The following is a 20,440-nucleotide window of genomic DNA, read 5'->3' on the forward strand; positions in this document are numbered from 1 at the left end:
TTTTGGGTGGGCCATCACATCTCTGACTTTTTTTCCTAAAAGTACTGTAATATTCCCGCTATTGATTATTCCTTCGACACGACTTTGCTAAATAACATGACATTCCAAAATCTCAGGGGCTTATTTCTTATGTCATGTATCAATATATTCAGCAGCAACTATTTCTTATATTTCCTCAACAAGGACTCAGCTTGACAGAGCAGCCAGTTAGGAACACACTCCCATTGACAGAAGAGAGGAAAAGAGACCTCTGGACTATCTGGACCTCACAGTTAGCGTTGGACCTGGAAGTGATGCACTTCAGCTCATACTCATTTCCCATGGAGTATTGGACAGTTATCCCAAGCTTGGTGGCTAGAAATACTACTTTCGTCAAGGAGTTGGCATATTTGAGGAACACCAGCGACTACCATGATTATGTTATTAATACTTCTGGTCTTATAATAGTCCACGTGGATCATTCCCATTGATTCCTATGTCCGAGTTTTCAATTTGAAGGCCAAATACTGTAAGTAATAAACTAGAAATCATTCCAGGAGGTAAATACTCAAACATGCAAAACTAAGCACATTTAATCATCTTAGATAGGGGCTACAAAGGCTTGCAGTGCAGTCCTCCAACAAATTCAAAATTAGGTTAATAAGAGTGAAGAAATTCAGTACACCGATAAGTTTGAATTAACCACATTTCAGCTTTCCCCATAACCTCACATAAAGTGGTAGGTTTTCCTGAATAAACTGAAAGATGATTGAGCAAAACCAAACTGACAGGTTAAATGGAAAATGTCTTACCAGTGAATTTCTAAGAAAAATCCTTAAAGAACCAATATTGGTCCTATGTAACCCATGAGAAATCAACTGGGCTTTCCCCATGACTACACAATACTGAGATGGTGAATAACCACACACATATGTAAGTATGGAACACAGCCAAAAGCCTGCTGCTTTCTCTCTGCCAATAAAGCCTTTCAGCTTGAGCAAACCTGAGCCCTACTCCATGCTCAGAATCCTCACCTGCTCCTAGCATGGAACAGGACACTCAGCCAGTGACCCTCAGCCTGCTATTGTGGTCTCCTCCTCTCCTGGAATTCCAATTTATCTCATCCTCCTTGCTCCAAAGCTTTCTGTGTCTTCAAAAAAGAGCTTTTATAATTTATTCATCTTTTTTCCCCTCGTGTTTGGAAATGTACTGCCACAAGTAACTATAGCGTATCTAGAATGGAAATCTTTTAATAAAAATTTAAAAGCGATCATCTTATTTGGTATTCATAATCATAGTGCCTTTTCCCAAGACCCTGCCCTCCTTAGTGAAGATACACCCATCCATAGTCACCTAGTGATGAAATATTTGCTGTGTTGACATATTGAGCCTACGAGCAGTACAAAAGGGGTCCTTTGACCTGAAGTGTCTACCAAATGAACTTTAATGGAACAAGAACTCAAGTTAGTGATTCTGAATTAAATTATGTTCCTTAGTTTGGTACCAGAGCTCACTTCTGAATTCTGTTCAGTTATTGTAGTGGATGGAACCTTGCCTAGAATTTTGGTGTCCTTTTGAACTGTGTACTCCATATCACTGATACCAGGAATGGTTTCTCACCACACGACTTTTTGAATATTTTCCTTGATGTTCTAAGTATGTTAAAATGTTGATTAGAAAATATGAGGGGTTTTGAATGGACCAGGACCATCTATTCACAGCAGAGACCATGAAAAAGCTCAGTTAGTTAGGGGTTTGATTCTGGTGATGACAAACTTATCACATCCATTTCATAATCAGTGCATATTCCATCTCAGCGCCTTGTTGATGTCAATCATGTGTATAATCTTATTCACTCTGTGAAATGCTTTATTTTACTCCCACACCAATTTTACGGCTGTTTTATTGCGAGGCAATTTATGTGCCATGCCATTACATAACAGCTGTGTAGTTTTTAGTATATTTATAACATTGTGAAACAATCAATACTATTACATTTTAGAAAATTTCATGTCTGCCCCCCCCCCAAAGTCCTATACCCATTGGCAGCCATTCTCCATTTCTCCCTCATCTCAGCCCCTGACAACCACTAATCTACTTTCTTTCTTTATTTGCCTTTCCTAGAATGAGCTTATTTCACTTACCTTAAATGAAATCATATACCATGTGGTCTTTTGGGCTCCCTTCTTTCACTTAGCATATTTTTTCCAAGTTCATCCATGTGGTAGTATATATCAGTACTTCATTCCTTTTTGCTGCTGAATAATATTTTTAAACGGATAGACTTCATTTTGTTTATTCATTCTTCAGGTGATGAACATCTGCATTGTCTTCACATGTGCCTGCTGTGAATAATCGTGCCCGGAGCATTCAAGTGTATGCCTTATGTGGACACATATGTTCATTAACCTTAGTCATAAACCTAGGAGTGGAATTGTAGCATCACATGGTTGATAGAGTGGATTTACATTCTTTCATACCGGATATTTTTTTTCCTTTCAATTCTTCACTGCTTCGTGATTAATCTAGAATTCCTAATGCATTTTATTGAGATGAAGACAATATAGCAGGAAAATTAAGAAACACAATTGACAGGATAAACACATTTTTAGGAACTTATTTCCAAAAGCAATACCACATTTGGTATCATGCTGTGGCATTTGTTGAATACGGAAATATTAAAGGATTATTTATGCCCCTTTAGGAAAATGTGCCTATGTTTTGTTTTGTTATTTAATATTGATGTACTGTGGATGTCTGGGTTAGATACTGTGAAGTTAAATGTTAACTTGCCTATTTCTATTTTGTAGAAAAGATCATCCCCTACATTATGATGTTTTTGCCCTGTAAGAAATTAAACATTTTTATATCTATCCTATAGTACTATCTTCACATTCCATTTTCTCCAAAAAATATTTATAAATAATTCCTACAAATATTTTTGAAAAAGATGCCATCTTACTAGTTTCCTCCTCAGTTATTTGAATGTATCTATTACATGATTCAATTGGCAATCGTATAAGTTACGAGTTATACTTTTAAAATTTGAAAAATATGCTTGGAATACACTATACAAGGGAGATCCTAAATTGATCCTGAGCGGCAATCTCTATCTGAGAGCATTTTAACATTTATGGGAGTGAAATAAATGTTTGTCTTCTATTTATTGAGCCTTTATTCTTCTTTCTCAGGTTACTGATATGTTTCCCAAAAGAATATTCTAAGGTGCCAAGAGCTAGGAAGGACCAAGAGACAGAATCATATCCTATTACCACTAATGCTTCACTATAAAAGAGAGATTCCAAGACTAGGATCAAACTTCTGCTGGAACCAGAAGTACACAAACAACTTCGATCCAGCTGTAGATCAGTCACTGCTTGGTCCATGACTCGGAAATTGTCACCACGGTGAGATTTTAAGCTTATCCTTTCTCAGCTTTGCCTTTTGTAACTTGGACTCTGAATATAGATGAGTGATGATAGGTGCAGTGGTTTCTGTCCACAATTTTTAGGGTCTCATGTGGGGTTTTTTGGGTCTTTTTTATTTTAGGGGGGCACGCCGGTATATGCAGGTTCCCAGGCTGGGGTTGAATCGGAGCTGCAGCTGCTGGCCTACACCACAGCCACAGCAATGCCAGATCTGAGCCATGTTTGTGACCTTATACCACAGCTCACGGCAACGCCAGATCCTTAACCCACTGAGCGAGGCCAGGGATTGAACCTGCATCCTCGTGGATGCTAGTCAGATGTGTTTCCACTGAGCCATGGCAGGAACTCCAGGGTCTCATATTGTTTTTGAGTTGTTGAAGAAATAATTTCTCAGAGAAAATTTAGAGCAGATACTTGAAAAAAGGAAAAGGGAAGTGGTTATGTAAAACAAGAGACCACAACCATAAAGGAAATTTTGAATTTTTTAAGAATAGATTTTTAAAGTAATGATAGGGTGACAGAGATACTTCTGTCAAAGTAGGAACAAAGAAAACAATTTTCAAATTCATGTGGAACTACAAAGACCCCAGAGGGCCAAAGCCAACCTGGCAAAGAAGGAAAAAAAAAAAAAAAAAGAAAAAGAAAAACAAAACAAAACCTGATATTTCCCAAGGGCATAAAAGGTAGTCAATGAGGAAAGACAGTCCTTTAAATAACTCTTGCTGAAAACATTTGACATTTACATGCAAAAGAATGAAAATAGACCCCCATCTCACTGCACTACCGAAATTAACTTGAAATCAATTAGAGACGTAAGTGTGAGACCTGAAGCCAGAAAATTCCTCACACAGAGAAGAAACATTTCTTGACATGTGTCTTGCCAATGAGTCTCTAAATATGACACCAAAAGCATAAGCAATACAGTTAAAAATAAATGGAACTCCTTTAAAATCAAGTGCTTTGGCTCAGCATAAGAAATGATCAACAAAGTGAGAAGGCAACAGGAGCTTGGTTGCTCACTTAAAAACACCTTCTGTCACTTTTCATACAGTCAGATAAATATTTACATTTTATATGTGAAGCAAGAAACATGATTACATGCAAAGTAATCTCCCCTAAAACTTTGCTATAATACACATCGCACTCCAGAAATATGTAACATGAATATATCATTGCACTCATTGTATAGGAAAGCCAGTTCTCCAGGCTCTGCAGAAAGTGGTCTTGTCTGCCAGTCTCGACAGGCTGCCAGGAACATATGAAGAAGGCACAAGAAGTCCAGCACACAATCTCTCATTGACACCACAGGTCACGGCAATGCCAGATTCTGAACCCACTGAGCGAGGCCAGGGCTTGAACCTGTGTCCTCACAGATGCTCTTCAGATTCGTTTCCCCTGAGCCACAATGGGAACTCAAGACATTCCCATAGGAAAACCGGAAAGAGTTTCAATGGAACACCGAAGAGCTCAGCCACCAACTCCCCACAAAAACTTCAAGGGTCAGAAATGCAGCCATCAACGTTAGCTGCCTGTAGCCTGCTGAGAAACTCCTTGTGTGTAACAGTGCTGTCACATACTTTTTGTCTGATATTAGTAAGCTGCTGATCAGTTTTGTTAGTTCTACTTGGATGTTCGACCATGAGAGTTTTGGAACTTAAAAAGAACTTGTATAGAGACCACTACCAGGCTCTTCCGTGAAAGCCTCTTTTGTTACTGGCAGTTGGGAGATCTCCACCTTAAAGGGGATCTTGGTATGATCAAGCAGAAGGCTTGGTGGAAGTACTAGGATGGTTGCCTCGTGCCCACGAAGGTGAAGTTCTTCCAGAATAATGTTTAGATTAATCTGATGGCTGAAATTTGCAGGTCATACAAGTACTTCCCCAGTCCTTCCGGAGTCAAGGAAACATAGATGTGGCATCAAAAAGACCCAGATGCCTTTCATAGCCTTCATGATCAATTCTTGCTCAAATTAAATCTGGCATAAGCCACTTAAGTGCATGAAACTGATAATCCAAAGGTCCTCCCTTGACCTGCTCAATCAGTTTATAGTAGGTGGGGCTGAACTTTGAATTGTGTACTTCGTGGTAAAGATGAAAATGAAATACCACTGTTTCGAAGGAGAAAAAGAAGGGGATACATTTAATAAGTTAGGAAAAAAAAAAAAAAAAACAACAACCAAACACTTCCCAGAATGAGAGTTTCCAAATTTCTTTTTGAGAGTATCAAAAGAGGTGGCTTAAAGTTAAACACAAATCCATACTAATTTCTAAATAATGTTAAGAAAATGCATCATCATGTGATGTACAGTCAATTAAGGCTAGATTTTTGGATTTTTTCCTCTGGTTTTATTTGAATGTTCATGTGATCAGAATGATTTCTCTCGTATTTCTCTTACTGGTAATTCTGCTACATATTCTAGACAGGAAAGAAGCTCTAAAGAGCTAAAGAATCTCTTAGCTCCAAGAAGGAGAGGATATGTCCACTTTAAAAGATGCTAAAGCTGGGAGATTTAAATATAAGTTTTCTGATTCTAAATAAAGTGCATGCAGTTCCCGTCGTGGCTCAGCAGAAGTGAATCTGGCTAGCATCCATGAGGATGCAAGTTCAATCCCTGGCCTTGCTCAGTGGGTTAAGGATCCCGTGTTGCCATGGTCTGTGGTTTAGTTTGCAGATGTGGCTCAGATCTGGTGTGGCAGTGGCTGTGGTGTAGGCCTGCGGCTGCAGTTCTGATTTGACCCCTAGCCTGGGAACCTCCATATGCCTTGGCTGCGGCCCTAAAAGGACAAAACAACAAGCAAACAAACTAAATAAAGTGCATTTGCTGCTAAATCATATCTATCTTTAAGAAAAAGATAAAATATATCTTTTTACTCTTACTGCAGATATGAGTTCAAGTTCTATTTCTACGTAAAATTAACGTCATGTTGTGACAAGACACCTTAGAATGGAAAAGGCCAAGTCATAAAGAAAATGTCTTGATAATCTTCCTTCCAGAATATCCAATTCCATTTTCTTTACTTTCTTATTCTAAGATACTTCTTAGAATGTAAAGTCCCACTTATTTTTGCCTGGATATGCACACATGGATGCCACTACTCCATGTAGAAATGGATACAATAATAGTTAGGATAATGGCTTCATCTGCTATCGTTCTGCTTAAAAAATTTGGTTTTCCTCAAGCAATTACTCAATGGGAATATATGATGCTAACATTATCATAATAATAGTTGGCCAACAATAAAATATAATTGTGTAACTAGTCAATGACTTACTACATCTATAAATTTTAACCCCAAATTATAAAGCAACCTGTTTGCCATTGCAGTCTTCAATGTCACCTGTCTAAGCCTATTCATCTTCATATCTAACCTGGACTTAGGGCAGCAGCTTTCCAATATCACTGTTTCAGCTTCTGCACACCTGTAACTCACTGTCCATAAAGAAACTTGATGTTTTATATATATATATATATATATATATTTAAGAAAATATCATGCTGGTGCAAATTGGTTCAATACCTTTCTCATTAAAATCTATACTCTCTGAAATGGCCCAAAAAATCTTGAGTAGTTTCTAATCTTATGCTGCTTCATATTCCACCTCCACTGATATCAGCTTCCTTTCAGGTTTCCATGATAAGACTTTCTTATCTGGAGTGACATCAGCAAGACTGCAGAATAAGAAAGCTCTTCTGTCATTCCCACAGAACACTGATTTTGGCAGACATCCAAGGATGAGCAAAGGGCACCTACCGCCCAGCAGCTTCTCACACTACTGACATATTTTCTACCATGAAGTCTACCTGAATTATAGCCTATACCACAGGCTAGACTTACTGTAGAACTCTTCCCTGCTCCACTCCCACAGCTGATAATACTTTGAGGTACCTGACGTACACGTCACAGAATGGAATACATATGCTGCCCTTAATTCCTGAAAAAGCCGACGAAAAATTATCAGGTTTTTCTCCTTGTAGAAAAAAGGCAAAAGGCAAAACTCTACTCTCTTTTGGAAAAGATGACCCCAAATTCCCTTGATTGCTGGATCTCAATTTTATTGATGGGGCTGATCACATGTGAATATTCATAGGGTTTAATCTCCACTTTCGAAGGCTCATGTGTTTCCCACAGGTGTCCAACATACTAGCCACTTCTTGCTCATCCTTTGGGGAGGCACCCAACATATATTTGCTACTTTATTCTGAGGACAGAAAGTATCCAAATGTATACGTGGGAAAACACATGATGACTTAAACTATGAGAGACTTATTCACGGACCTGTTGTTTCCAGACAGTTACCAAGAAGTCTGTTTTAAATATGAAATTGCAATAATCAATGCATGTTTCAAGTGGGTTCTGATCTGGGCACATTGCATGTGAAACCCTGTCATATGGGTCTTTCTTGGAGGAGAAGGACCATCAGTAACAAAAATAAAAAGTTTAAAATGTCATAACATTAGGAGTTCCCATCATGGCTCAGTGGTTAATGAATCCTACTAGGAACCATGAGGTTGCAGCTTCAATCCCTGGCCTTGCTCTGTGGGTTAAGGATGCGCCATTGATGTGAGCTGTGGTGTAGATTGCAGACGCGGCTTGGATCCCCCATGCCTGTGGCTCTGGCATAGCCCAGCAGCTACAGCTCCTACTCTTCCCCTAGCCTGGGAACTTCCATATGCCACTGGAGCAGCCCTAGAAAAGGCAAAAAGACAAGAAACAAAACAAAACAAAGTCATAAAATTAAGTAAACATGTCACAACTATCAAAAAAGAGGTATAAACCTAAAGCTATGGAGACGGAAAATGAAAAATGGCCATTTAGAATGTAATGTTCAGAGGAGATGGGATTGAGATGGTGGAATAGAAGGACTGGAGCTCAACTTCTGTCCTAAAGGAAACAAAATCCACAACCAAATGCTGGGCAGTCTTCAATGAAATGGACCAGAAATGTTCAAAAAGATATCCTACTCCAGAAGACAAAGAGGAGGCCACATCAAGAGGTAGGATGGGGGATTACTCAATATAAGCAACCCCATACCTCCTGGGTGGGAAGCCCCACAGACTGGAAAGTAACTGTATCACAGAGATTCACCTACAGGAGTGAGAGTTCTGAGCCCCACATCAAACCCCCATGCATGGGGATCTGGCCCTGAGAGAAAGAGCCCCTGGAGCATCTGGCATTGAAGGCCAGAGGGACTTGTGTGCAGGAGCTACAAGGGACTGGGGCAAACAGAGACCCCACTCATAAAAGGCACACACAGACTTTCACATGCACTGGGTCCCATGGCAAAGCAAAGTGTCCATAGGAATCAAGGGCAGACCTGACTGCAGTTCTTAGAAGGCCTCCTAGAAAAACAGGGGTGAATGTGGCTTGTTGTGGAGGAAGGACATTGGAAGCAAAGCTCTTGGGAATAGTCAGCAGCGTGCCTATCTCTAGAGGTGGTCATTTGGGGGAAATCTTGCCCCACCATCACTGCTGAGAAGCCCCAGGCCAAACTACAATTCAGGTGGGATCACAGCCCCACCCCTCAGTAAACAGGAGGCCTAAAGACCCCCCAGGCACACAGCCACCTCTAATCTCACCCAGAGACAAAGCCCCACCCACCAGAGGGGTAGGAATCAGCTCCACCTACCAGTGGGCAGGCATCAGTCCCTCCCATCAGGATGCCGACAGCAAGCCCCTGTACCAACATCAGCCACAAGGGGGGCAGACACCAGGAGAGGCTACAACTCTATTATCTGTATAAAGGTCACCACACCAAAAAGCTATAAAAATGAAAAGGCAGAGAACTACAACTCCAATGAGGGAGAAAGGAAAAACCCCAGAAAATCAGCTAAGTGATCAGGAGATTCTCAGCCTCCAGGAAAAAGACTTTAGATTGTTGATGCTGAAGATGATGCAAGACAGTGGAAATAAACCAGAGGCAAAGATGGATAACTTACAGGAAACACTGAGCAAAGAAATACAAGATTTAAAACTTAAGCAAGAAGAGATGCAAAATACAATAACGTAAATAAGAAAGTCATTAGAAGCAGCCAACTGCAGAATACAGGAGGCAGAAGAACGAAGAAGCAAGGTGGAGGACAGATTAGTGGAAATCACGGATGCAGAACAGAAAAGAGAAAAAAGATTGAAGACAAATGAAGAGAGTCTCAGAGAACTCTGGGACAATGTTAAATGCACCAACATCTGTATCATAGGGGTGCCAGAAGGAGAATAGAGAGAAGGGGATGGAAAAAGTATTCCAAGGGATAATAGCCCAAAACTTCCCTAACATGGGAAAGGGTCCACTCACTCAAATCCAGGAAGCACAATGAGTACCATATAATATAAACCCAAGGAGGAATGCCCTGAGACACATATTGAAAGCTGGAGTAGCAATACTCACGCCAGACAAAATAGACTTTAAAATGAAGAATATTTTAAGGGACAAGGAAGGTCACTACATAATGACTGAAGGATCCATCCAAGAAGATATAACAATTTTACATATCTACACACTCAACCTAGGTTCACCACAGTATATAAGGCAACTGCTAACAACCTTAAAAGGACAAATCGACAATAACACAGTGTGAGTGGGGGACATGAACACCCCACTTACAGCAATGGACAGATCATCCACACAGAAAATCAATAAGGAAACACAGGCCCTGGATGAAGCATTAGACCAGATGGACGTAATAGATATTTATAGGACATTCCATCCAAAAGCAGCAGAATACACATTCTTCTCAAGGGCGCATGGAACATTCTCTAAGACTGATCACATTCTTGGTTACAAATCAAACCTCAGTAACTTTAAGAAAACTGAAATCACATCAAGCATCTTTTCCGACCACAACAGTCTATGACTGGAAATCAACAACAAGAAAAAAACCACAGGGGGGAGGCACGATGGCGGAAGAGTAGGGGGACACGCTCGCCCTCTCCCACAAACACACACACACAAAACACATCTACAGGATAAACGACTCGCACAGAAGAGCAACCGATCGCTGGCAGAAGAACCTAAACTCCAATAATGGCAAGAATCTCGGGACATTACTAGGTAAAACAAGAGAAAAGCAGAGAGTGAAAGAAGGTGAATCCGAGCTGGATGAGCGCTCTCGAAAGGGAACTGTGGAGGAGAAAGGGATCCCACACCCTGGAAAGCCACCTACTCGACGGAAAGATCAACCAACGCGGAGGAATCTGCAGATGCAGAGAAGAGTATAGCAGTAAGTTGGAGTTCTAAAAAGCAAAGCAAGAACCAAACAGATCATCTGAACTACTGGCACAGTCACCAAAAATTGAGACGCTTGGGTGGGGGCTGGGCATCGAAACTTCAGCTCTGGAGGTTAGTCCCCAGGAAAGGGCTGTGGGCAGGGTGGAGTGGACTGCTTGGGAGGTCGAGAAACCGGTCTGTCAAGTTTGATGGGGCATAGACTGCCTGGGAGCCTAGAAAGCAGAGTGTCACGGGGGGAGGGAGCAATACGCTAAGGGCAGGGAAGTGGAAAGCCACATCAGAGGGAACCTAGGAGAAGAGCTGGGTCTGTGCCAGTGTTGGGGAGGGGAGAGAAGGGGTGGGCCCCCATAGAATACTCCCCATGGCACAGAGAGCTTACCGGCCCACCAGCTATCAGAAAGCTCTGCTTCCTAGGGCATCCCCCACCCGCCACCCCTTACGCATGCATGTGCCAGACCTGGGGCTGCCTGCCATCCAGGAGGGCTGGCCTCAACAAGTGCTGGAAGCCTACCACCGCAGGGGCTCTCCCTGCCCTGGCCTGCTTGCCCTTTGGAGGGGCTACACCCCCGCAGGGCAGCACCAAACACTGCCAGCCCCCAGAAAAAGGCCTGCAGCCCAGAAAAGCTAGAACAAGCTTGGCTGGGCCATGAAAAGAGCTGCCTACATTCTCGGACAGTCCTTCTGAGTTGGGATGCACTGGGGAAGAGCCTCTTGGGTTCTCAGTGACCCAGATAGCTGCTCCAGCCCTTGGGTGGCACTACACTCCTGCAGAACAGCTGCCCAGCACCGCCAGCCACCTGCAAGAGCTCCACAGCCCAAAAACACCAGAGCAAGCTCTGCCTGGCCGAGTGAAATTTGCTCCCATCGTAGTGTGGACCTCCCAGGCCTGTCTGCCCTCAGGAAGTCCTCCTTTGCTTCAGAGAGACCCTGTCAGCCCTGCCCACCCTCCAGAAAAGCCACACTGCCTCAAAGAAGACCGACCAACAATGCCAGCCCTCTGGAAACATTCCACGGGAGTGACAAGGCAAACACTGCCCGGCCACGGAGAGTACAATTGCACCAGGAAAAAGAAAACAACAAGCAAATTGAAGAGCCTGAGAAACCACTCCCAGTTAAACCAACAGGAGAACTCACCTAAAGCAGTCAACAAAGACCCAGGTCTCTGCAGTCTGACAGACCTTGAGTTCAAAAGAGAAATAGTCAAAATACTGAAGGAATTAAGAGAAGATATGAACCGTAATGCAGACTCCCTCAGAAAGGATCTAGAAAATATAAGGAGGAGCCAAGAAAAACTAGAAAATTCATTTGCAGAGTTACAAACTGAGCTAAGGGCAGTAAAAACCAGAAGGAATAATGCAGAAGAATGAATCAGTGATGTGGAAGATAGAATAATGGAAATCACCCAATCAGGTCAGCAGACAGGAAACCAAATCAAAAACAGGAAGGCAATATAAGAGACCTATGGGATAATATAAAGCAGTCCAATCTACACATAAGAGGAATTCCAGAAGGAGTAGAAAAAGATAAGGGGGTGGAAAATATATTTGAAGAAATTATTGCTGGAAACGTCCCAAATCTAAAGGATACTGAGTTCAAGATACAGGAAACACAGAGGGGCCCAAACAAGTTGAACCCTTATAGACCCACACCAAGACACATTATAATAAAAATGGCAAAAGTTAGTGATAAAGAGAGGATCCTAAAGGCAGCCAGAGAAAAGCAGAATGTTAACAACAAGGGAACCCCCATAAGGTAATCAGCTGATTTCTCTACAGAAACAATACAGGCCAGGAGGGAATGGCAAGAGATATTTAAAGTGCTAAAAGAAAAAACTATGCAACCTAGAATACTCTAACCAGTAAGAATATCATTTAAAATAGAAGGGGAAATAAAAATTTTTTCCAACAAACAAAAGCTAAAAGAATACAGCAATACAAAACCCAGGCAAAAGAAATACAGAAAGGGCTTCTCTAAAGCAAAACAAAACAAACAAACAAACAAAAAAAAACCAAAAAAAAAGAAGGAAAGAAAGGGAGGAAAAAGAAAAAGAAAAAAAAAGAAGAGGAAGAACTAGGATTGAGGAAACCACAATCAGAGAGCAGTCACTCAAATAAGCCAGCATACAGATTTAATCGTGAACATGTTTAAAACAAAATTAAATTAAAAAGAAAAAAAAGAGTCATCAAAATCATAAAATCGGGGCAAGGGAAATAAGGAAATAAATAGACTCCTTTTAAAAATTTTTTTCTTTTTTTTTCTTCTTAATTTTAGAATGGTAATGAGGTGTTTGAACCTACAGGACTATCAGGCTAAAACACACAATTATAGGAACGGGTTGACATACTTAAAAAACAGGGCAACCACAAGCCAAAACCAAACATTACATTTGCAAAAAATGAAAAGAAAAACCCTCAAGCAGAAAATAATCGGAGACAATCCAACCAAAAAAAGAAAGGAAGAATGGGGAATCATAGAGTTGACTGGAAAATGAGGTTTCAAATGGCAATAAATAATCATCTATCAATTATCACCTTCAATGTCAATGGACTGAATGCCCCAATCAAAAGACACAGAGTGGCTGAGTGGATAAAAAGGCAAAAACCTTCAATATGCTGCCTACAGGAAACTCACCTTAGGACAAAGGACACATATAGACTGAAAGCGAAGGGGTGGGGAAAAATATTTCACGCCAGTAGACATGACAGGAAAGCAGGAGTTGCAATACTCATATCAGACAAAATGGACTTTAAAACAAGACATAAAGAGAGACAAAGAAGGACACTATTTAATGATTAAGGGATCCTTACACAAGAGGATACTACTATCGTCAACATATATGCCCCAAATACAGGAGCACCCAGATACATACAACAAATATTAACAGACATAAAGGGAGAAATTGATGGGAATACAATCATAGTAGGAAACTCTAATACCCCCCTCACACCAATGGACAGATCCTCTGGACAGAAAACAAATAAAACAACAGAGTCCCTAAAGGAAACAACAGAAAAATTAGACTTAATTGACAGCTTCAGGACACTACATCCAAAAAAATGAGAAGACACATTCTTCTCAAGTGTGCATGGAACATTCTCAGAATCGACCACATATCGAGGAACAAAGCTAACCTCAGTAAATTTAGGAGCATAGAAATTATCTCAAGTATCTTCTCTGACCACAATGGCATGAAACTAGAAATCAACCACAGGCAAAGAAGTGAGAAAAAACCTACTACACGGAGACTAAACAACATGCTACTAAAAAACCAGTAGGTCAATGAGGAAATCAAGAAGGAAATTAAAAAGGACCTCAAGACAAATGATAATGAAGGCACAACCTCTCAAAATCTATGGGACACCACAAAAGCAGTGCTCAGAGGGAAATTCATAGCAATACAGGCCTTCCTCAAAAAAAGAAGAAAGATCTCAAATTGACAACCTAACCCTCCACCTAAATGAATTAGAAAAAGAAGAACAAAAAAGACCTAAAGTCAGCAGAAGGAAGGAAATTATAAAGATCAAAGAGGAAATCCATAAAACAGAGATTCAAAAGACAGTAGAGAAAATTAATAAAACCAAGAGCTGCTCCTTTGAAAAGGTAAACAAAATTGACACAGCCCTGGCCAGACTCCCTAAAAAGAGGAGAAAAAGAACCCAAATAAACAAAATTAGAAATGAAAAAGGAGAAATGACAACGGACACTGCAGAAATACAAAAAACCATAAGAGAATACTATGAACAACTATATGCCAACAAATTTGACAATCTGGAAGAAATGGACAACTTTCTAGAATCTTACAGCCTGCCAACACTGAATCAAGAAGAAACAGACCAACTGAACAGACCCATCACTAGAAATGAAACTGAATATGTCATAAAAACACTCCCTAGAAATAAAAGCCCAGGACCAGATGGCTTCACAGGTGAATCCTACCAAACCTATAAAGAGGATCTGGTGCCCATCCTCCTTAAACTCTTTAAAAAGGTTGAAGAAGAAGGATTACTCCCAAAGGCATTTGATGATGCCACCATCACCCTAATTCCAAAACCAAACAGAGATACCACCAAAAAAGAAAACTATCGCCCAATATCATTGATGAATATAGGTGCAAATATTCTCAATAAAATCTTAGCCAACCAAATCCAACAACATATCAAAAAGATCGTACACCATGACCACATGGGGTTCATCCCAGGTTCGCAAGGGTGGTTCAACATATGCAAATCCATCAACGTCATACAGCACATTATCAAAAGAAAAGTCAAAAATCATATGATCATCCCAATAGACACAGAAAAAGCATTTGACAAAGTCCAACATCCATTCATGATAAAAAAAAATCTCACCAAATTGGGTATAGAGGGAACACTCCTGAACATAATCAAAGCAATTTATGACAAACCCACAGCAAATATAATACTCAATGGAGAGAAACTGAAAGCCTTCCCACTCAAATCTGGAACAAGACAGGGATGCCCACTCTCACCACCGCTATTCAACATAGATTTGGAGGTCCTAGCCACAGCAATTAGACAAACAAACAAAAGAAATAAATGGGAAGAGAAAAGATAAAACTGTCACTGTGTGCAGATGATATGACACCATACGTAGAAAACCCTAAGGACTCAGCCCAAAAACTACTGGAGCTGATTAACAAATTCAGCAAAGTAGCAGGATAGATATAAGGTTAACATTCAGAAATCAGTTGCATTTCTGTATAGCAACAATGAAATATTAGACAAGGAATACAACAATACAATCCCTTTTAAAATTGCACCTCAAAAAATCAAATACCTCAGAATACACCTGATAAAGCAGGTAAAGCACTTATATGCTGAGAACTATAAAACATTAATCAAAGAAATTAAAGAAGATGTAAAGAAATGCAAAGATATTCCATGTTCATGGATTGCAAAAATCAATATTGTAAAAATGGCCATACTACCCAAAGCAATCTACACATTCAATGCAATCCCTATCCAATTACCCATGCATGACATTTTGCACAGAACTAGAACAAACAATCCAAAAATTTATATGGAACCACAAAAGACCCAGAATCACCAAAGCAATCATGAGAAACAAAAACCAAGCAGGAGGCATAACTCTCCCAGACTTCAAGGAATATTACAAAGCCACAGTCATCAAAACAGTCTGGTACTGGTACCAAAACAGACAGACAGACCAATGGAACAGAATAGAGAACCCAGAAATAAACCCTGACACCTATGGTCAATTACTCTTTGATAAAGGAGGCAAGAGCATAATATGGGGGAAAAAAGTCTATTCAGCAAGCACTGCTGGCAAACCTGGACAGCTGCAGGCAAAGCAATGAAACTAGAACACACCCTCACACCATGCACAAAAATACACTCAAAATGGCTGAAAGACTTAAATATACGACAGGACACCATCAAACTCCTAGAAGAAAACATAGGCAAAACACTCTCTGACATCAACATCATGAGTATTTTCTCAGGTCAGTCTCCCAAAGCAATAGAAATTAGAGCAAAAATAAACCCATGGGACCGAATCAAACTGAAAAGCTTTTGCAGAGCAAAGGAAACCAAAAAGAAAACAAAAAGACAACTTTCAGAATGGGAGAAAATAGTTTCAAAGGATGCAACTGACAAGGGCTTAATTGCTAGAATATACAAGCAACTTATACAACAACTCAACAGCAAAAACCCAATCAACCAATGGAAAAATGGGCAAACGACCTCAATAGACTGTTCTCCAAGGAACATATACAGATGGCCAGCAAACACATGAAAAAATGCTCAACATCGCTGATTATAAGAGAAATGCAAATCAAAACTACCATGAGATACCACCTCACACCAGTCAGAATGGCCATCCTTAATAAGTCCACAAATAACAAGTGCTGGTGGGGGTGTGGAGAAAAGGGAACCCTCCTGCACTGTTGGTGGGAATGTAAACTGGTACAGCCACTATGGAGAACAGTTTGGAGATACCTTAGAAATCTATACATAGAACTACCATATGACCCCGCAGTCCCACTCTTGGGCATCTATCCGGACAAAACTCTACTTAAAAGAGACACATGCACCCACATGTTCATTGCAGCACTATTCACAATAGCCAGGACATGGCAACAACCCAAATGTCCATCAACAGATGATTGGATTCGGAAGAGGTGGTATATATACACAATGGAATACTATTCAGCCATAAAAAAGAATGACCTAATGCCATTTGCAACAACATGGATGGAACTAGAGACTCTCACACTGAGTGAAATGAGTCAGAAATACAAAGAAAAATACCATATGATATCACATATAACTGGAATCTAATATCCAGCACAAATGAACATCTCCACAGTAAAGAAAATCATGGACTTGGACAATAGACTTGTGGCTGCCTGACGGGAGAGGGAAGGAGTGGGAGGAATCAGGAGCTTGGGGTTATCAGATACAACATAAAATAGATTTACAAGGAGATCCTGCTGAGTAGCATTGAGAACTATGTCTAGATACTCATATTGCAACAGAACAAAGGGTGCGGGAAAAATGTATACATGTAAGAAGAACTTGATCCCCATGCTCTACAGTGGGAATAAAGAAAAAGAAAGAAAAAAGAAAAAAACTGCAAAACCCACAAACACGTGGAGACTCAACAACATGCTATGAAACAACCAATGGGGAGTTCCCGTCGTGGCGCAGTGGTTAACGAATCCAACTACAAACCATGAGGTTGTGGGTTCAGTCCCTTCCCTTGCTCAGTGGGTTAACAATCCGGCGTTGCCATGAGCTGTGGTGTAGGTTGCAGACGTGGCTCAGATCCTGCATTGCTGTGGCTCTGGCGTAGGCCGGTGGCTACAGCTCTGATTCGACCCCTAGCCTGGGAACCTCCATATGCCGTAGGAGCAGCCCAAGGAAAAGCAAAAAAGACAAAAAAAAAAAAAAAAAAAAAAGACAAAAAAAAAAGAAAAAAGGAAAGAAAGAAAAAAGAAACAACCAATGGATCACTGAAGAAATCAAAGAGGAAATTTAAAAATACCTACAAGCAAACAACAACAAAGATACGACCCTCCAAACCTATGGGATGCAGCAATAGCTGTTCTAAGAGGAAAGTTTATAGCAATACAAGCCCACCTCAGGCAACAAGAAAAAAGCTCAAGTAAACAAGCTGACTTTACATCCAAAGCAGCTCGAGAGAGAAGAACAGACAAGACCTAAAGTTAGCAGAAGGAAAGAAATCATACAGGTCAGAGCAGAAATCAAGGAAATAGAAACAAAGAAAACCATAGAAAAGATCAATGAAACAAAAAGCTGGTTCTTTGAAAAGATCAACAAAATCGATTAACCAATATGAAGACTTATCAAGGAAAAAGAAAGAGGACTCATATCAATAAAATTAGACATGAAAAAGAAATAACAACGGACATCACAGAAATACAAAGGATCATAAGAGACTGCCATATGCAACTATATGCCAATAAAACGGACAACCTAGAAGAAATGGACAAGCTCTTAGAAAACTACAGTCTTCCAAGACTAAACCAAGATGAAATAGAAAAGGTGAACAGACTGGTCACAAGTACTGAAATTGAAACTGTCACTAAAAAACTCCCAACAAACAAAAGTCCTGGGCCAGATGACTTCACAGGTGAATTCTATCAAACATTTAGAGACGAGCTAACACTTAGCCTTCTGAAATTATTCCAAAAAATTGCAGAGGAAGGGACACTCCCCAAGTCATTCTATGAGTGTGTGGGATGGAAATACCTTAAGACTGGACTGTGATGATCATTGTACAAGTATAAATGTAATAAATACATTGGATAATTAAAGAGGTAGAATGAAAGAAATCAAAGATGACACATTTTCACTGCATAATTAAACAATTATACAGATATACTGGCCTAGAAATATACTGTATCAGTTATCTGGAGTTTGTAATACAGGAATAGGGGAAAGAGTCTAATGACACTTTGACTGTTGAACCACTGCAGAGGCAAAGATATGTTGTTTAGATTCATAACCTTCCAACAAACATAACTTTGTTCTCTATTTGTTTGTATGGTTGTGTAAAATTTAAAAATCCTTGAGTGTTTTGCACATTTGAACCCCAGAATCCTGAAGGTGTACTGCCATTTTTTTCCTAAGAAAATGTGCACATAGGGTGTAATATTCAGAGAAGTACAAATATTCCTTTCCTATTTTCTTTTTGGGGAAGACCCACTGCATAATGTGAATTGATGGGGAAAGCTGGAATGTGCCACATAAGAAGCTACTGGAATTTTGAATGTCTTCTTTCTTTCTACACCTATGCGGATTCCATGAACCTGGTAGAGCCACTGTAAGAACTGAAGGTACATCTTAGCCTATCACTCAGTCGTATGTGTGCCCGCTCTTCCTTTTGTACCATAGTGGTGTTTGGTGTCTCCGAAGATCAGGGCCAATTCAAAGCATGCTTAGTAGACTCTAGAGATTTAAGTATTTCTCTTACTCCAGAAGGCAAACATCACGGCAAGAAACTCTCTGTAATTTACTCAGAAATGAGCTCTGAATTGGAATTGGAATTGGAATTGGAATCAATTTCAGATGTATTTGAGATATGTTATGGCACTAAAAAGTGGCTAAGTAATTAGGAAAGAGATGTGCTAAGAACTGCTCTGAGGGCAAACGTGCAGGTCAAGACTGTGTTATACTCATTACAGAAAAACCCAATAGCACCTCATAGCAAGCTCATATATGGACCCAGAAATGACGGATAGGTCCATGATCAAGTCCACATTCATAATCCTTCTGCCACGAACATGACTGGTTAGTGGAACTGTTGTCTGTAATAAACACTGGTAGATAATATACTCCATTTATCAAAGTTTGAGCCTCTAAGGATAGCAACTAACTGGGCAACAACATCCACATCCTGTGGCCTTGTAAACATAACAGAAGGAAAACCTGTAGAAGAAATGGGTGAATTCCCATTTCTAATTTTAGGGTTCTGCAGAGGTATGGCATTGGATTTTGTGAAGAATGGAAAGGAAACTGGCCACTACTTGCCAAGGGATGGTGCAGGAGTCATAGTGGTTTCCTCTACTTGTCGCACAGGTAGTATGGTACCCTTGTGACACCTGGAGAGTGAATCCTCCCTGGGTTCCTCATAATTATTAATGACATTTCTGTTTGACATCAATAAAGGAAGAAAGATCTAGTTTTAGGATCTCTCTCCATGAGTTTTAGGTCTCCCTATGATTCCCTGCACAATGAGATGTTATGCCTACAAGGACTGGAAAACAGACAAAACCAAACTGAAGCATGTTAATCATAGCAAAATATCTTCGTACAGTGGCTTCACTTCCCTTCATGGAAGAATCATGATTTTTACCATCGGACAACTACTTTAAGGGTGAAGGTTAAGTGCATGCGATCACTGGGCCATATAGAGAGATCATATAAGAAGGGATTACCTCTGGGTGTATAAAAAGGTCATCTCTGAGGGAAATTAATGGCAGGAACTGAATGTGAGAGATTAGACTCTCAGCCTGTTTGTTCAAGTTTAGAGTCAAAATCTAGAACCAAGGTAAAACTGGAGTGGGATTCAGAAGCAAAGAGCCCGGGGAGGAAATGAAATTGAGACACTGAAAGTAAGCAGTTATTCAACATGCGTTGCGGAACTTACGGTTGGTTCTCTGTTTTATAGGCAGCAGACCATTCTAAGTCCCAACTGTATTGCTGTTTAAATATTACAGTTGACAGTCTCAACACTTTAAGGAATGTGGTAGATCTGAGCCTGCAGATGAGGAATTATTTTTGGTAGAATATATGGAACAAACA

The 20,440-nt window shown here is 40.2% G+C and overlaps 1 pseudogene; it reads right to left on the bottom strand.

Moving 5' to 3' along the window:
- Nucleotides 1–591: 591 nt before the first annotated feature.
- On the bottom strand, nt 592–5,507 carry LOC146400846 (UDP-glucuronosyltransferase 2C1-like; annotated as a pseudogene).
- Between the last annotated feature and the right edge of the window lie 14,933 nt (nt 5,508–20,440).

The sequence above is a fragment of the Sus scrofa genome, chromosome 8 (genome assembly GCF_054392235.1).
Source record: "Sus scrofa isolate SSC_HxYL_T2T_F1_AM1 chromosome 8, Sscrofa_HxYL_maternal_Yorkshire_Landrace_v2.0, whole genome shotgun sequence".
Taxonomy (NCBI): domain Eukaryota; kingdom Metazoa; phylum Chordata; class Mammalia; order Artiodactyla; family Suidae; genus Sus; species Sus scrofa.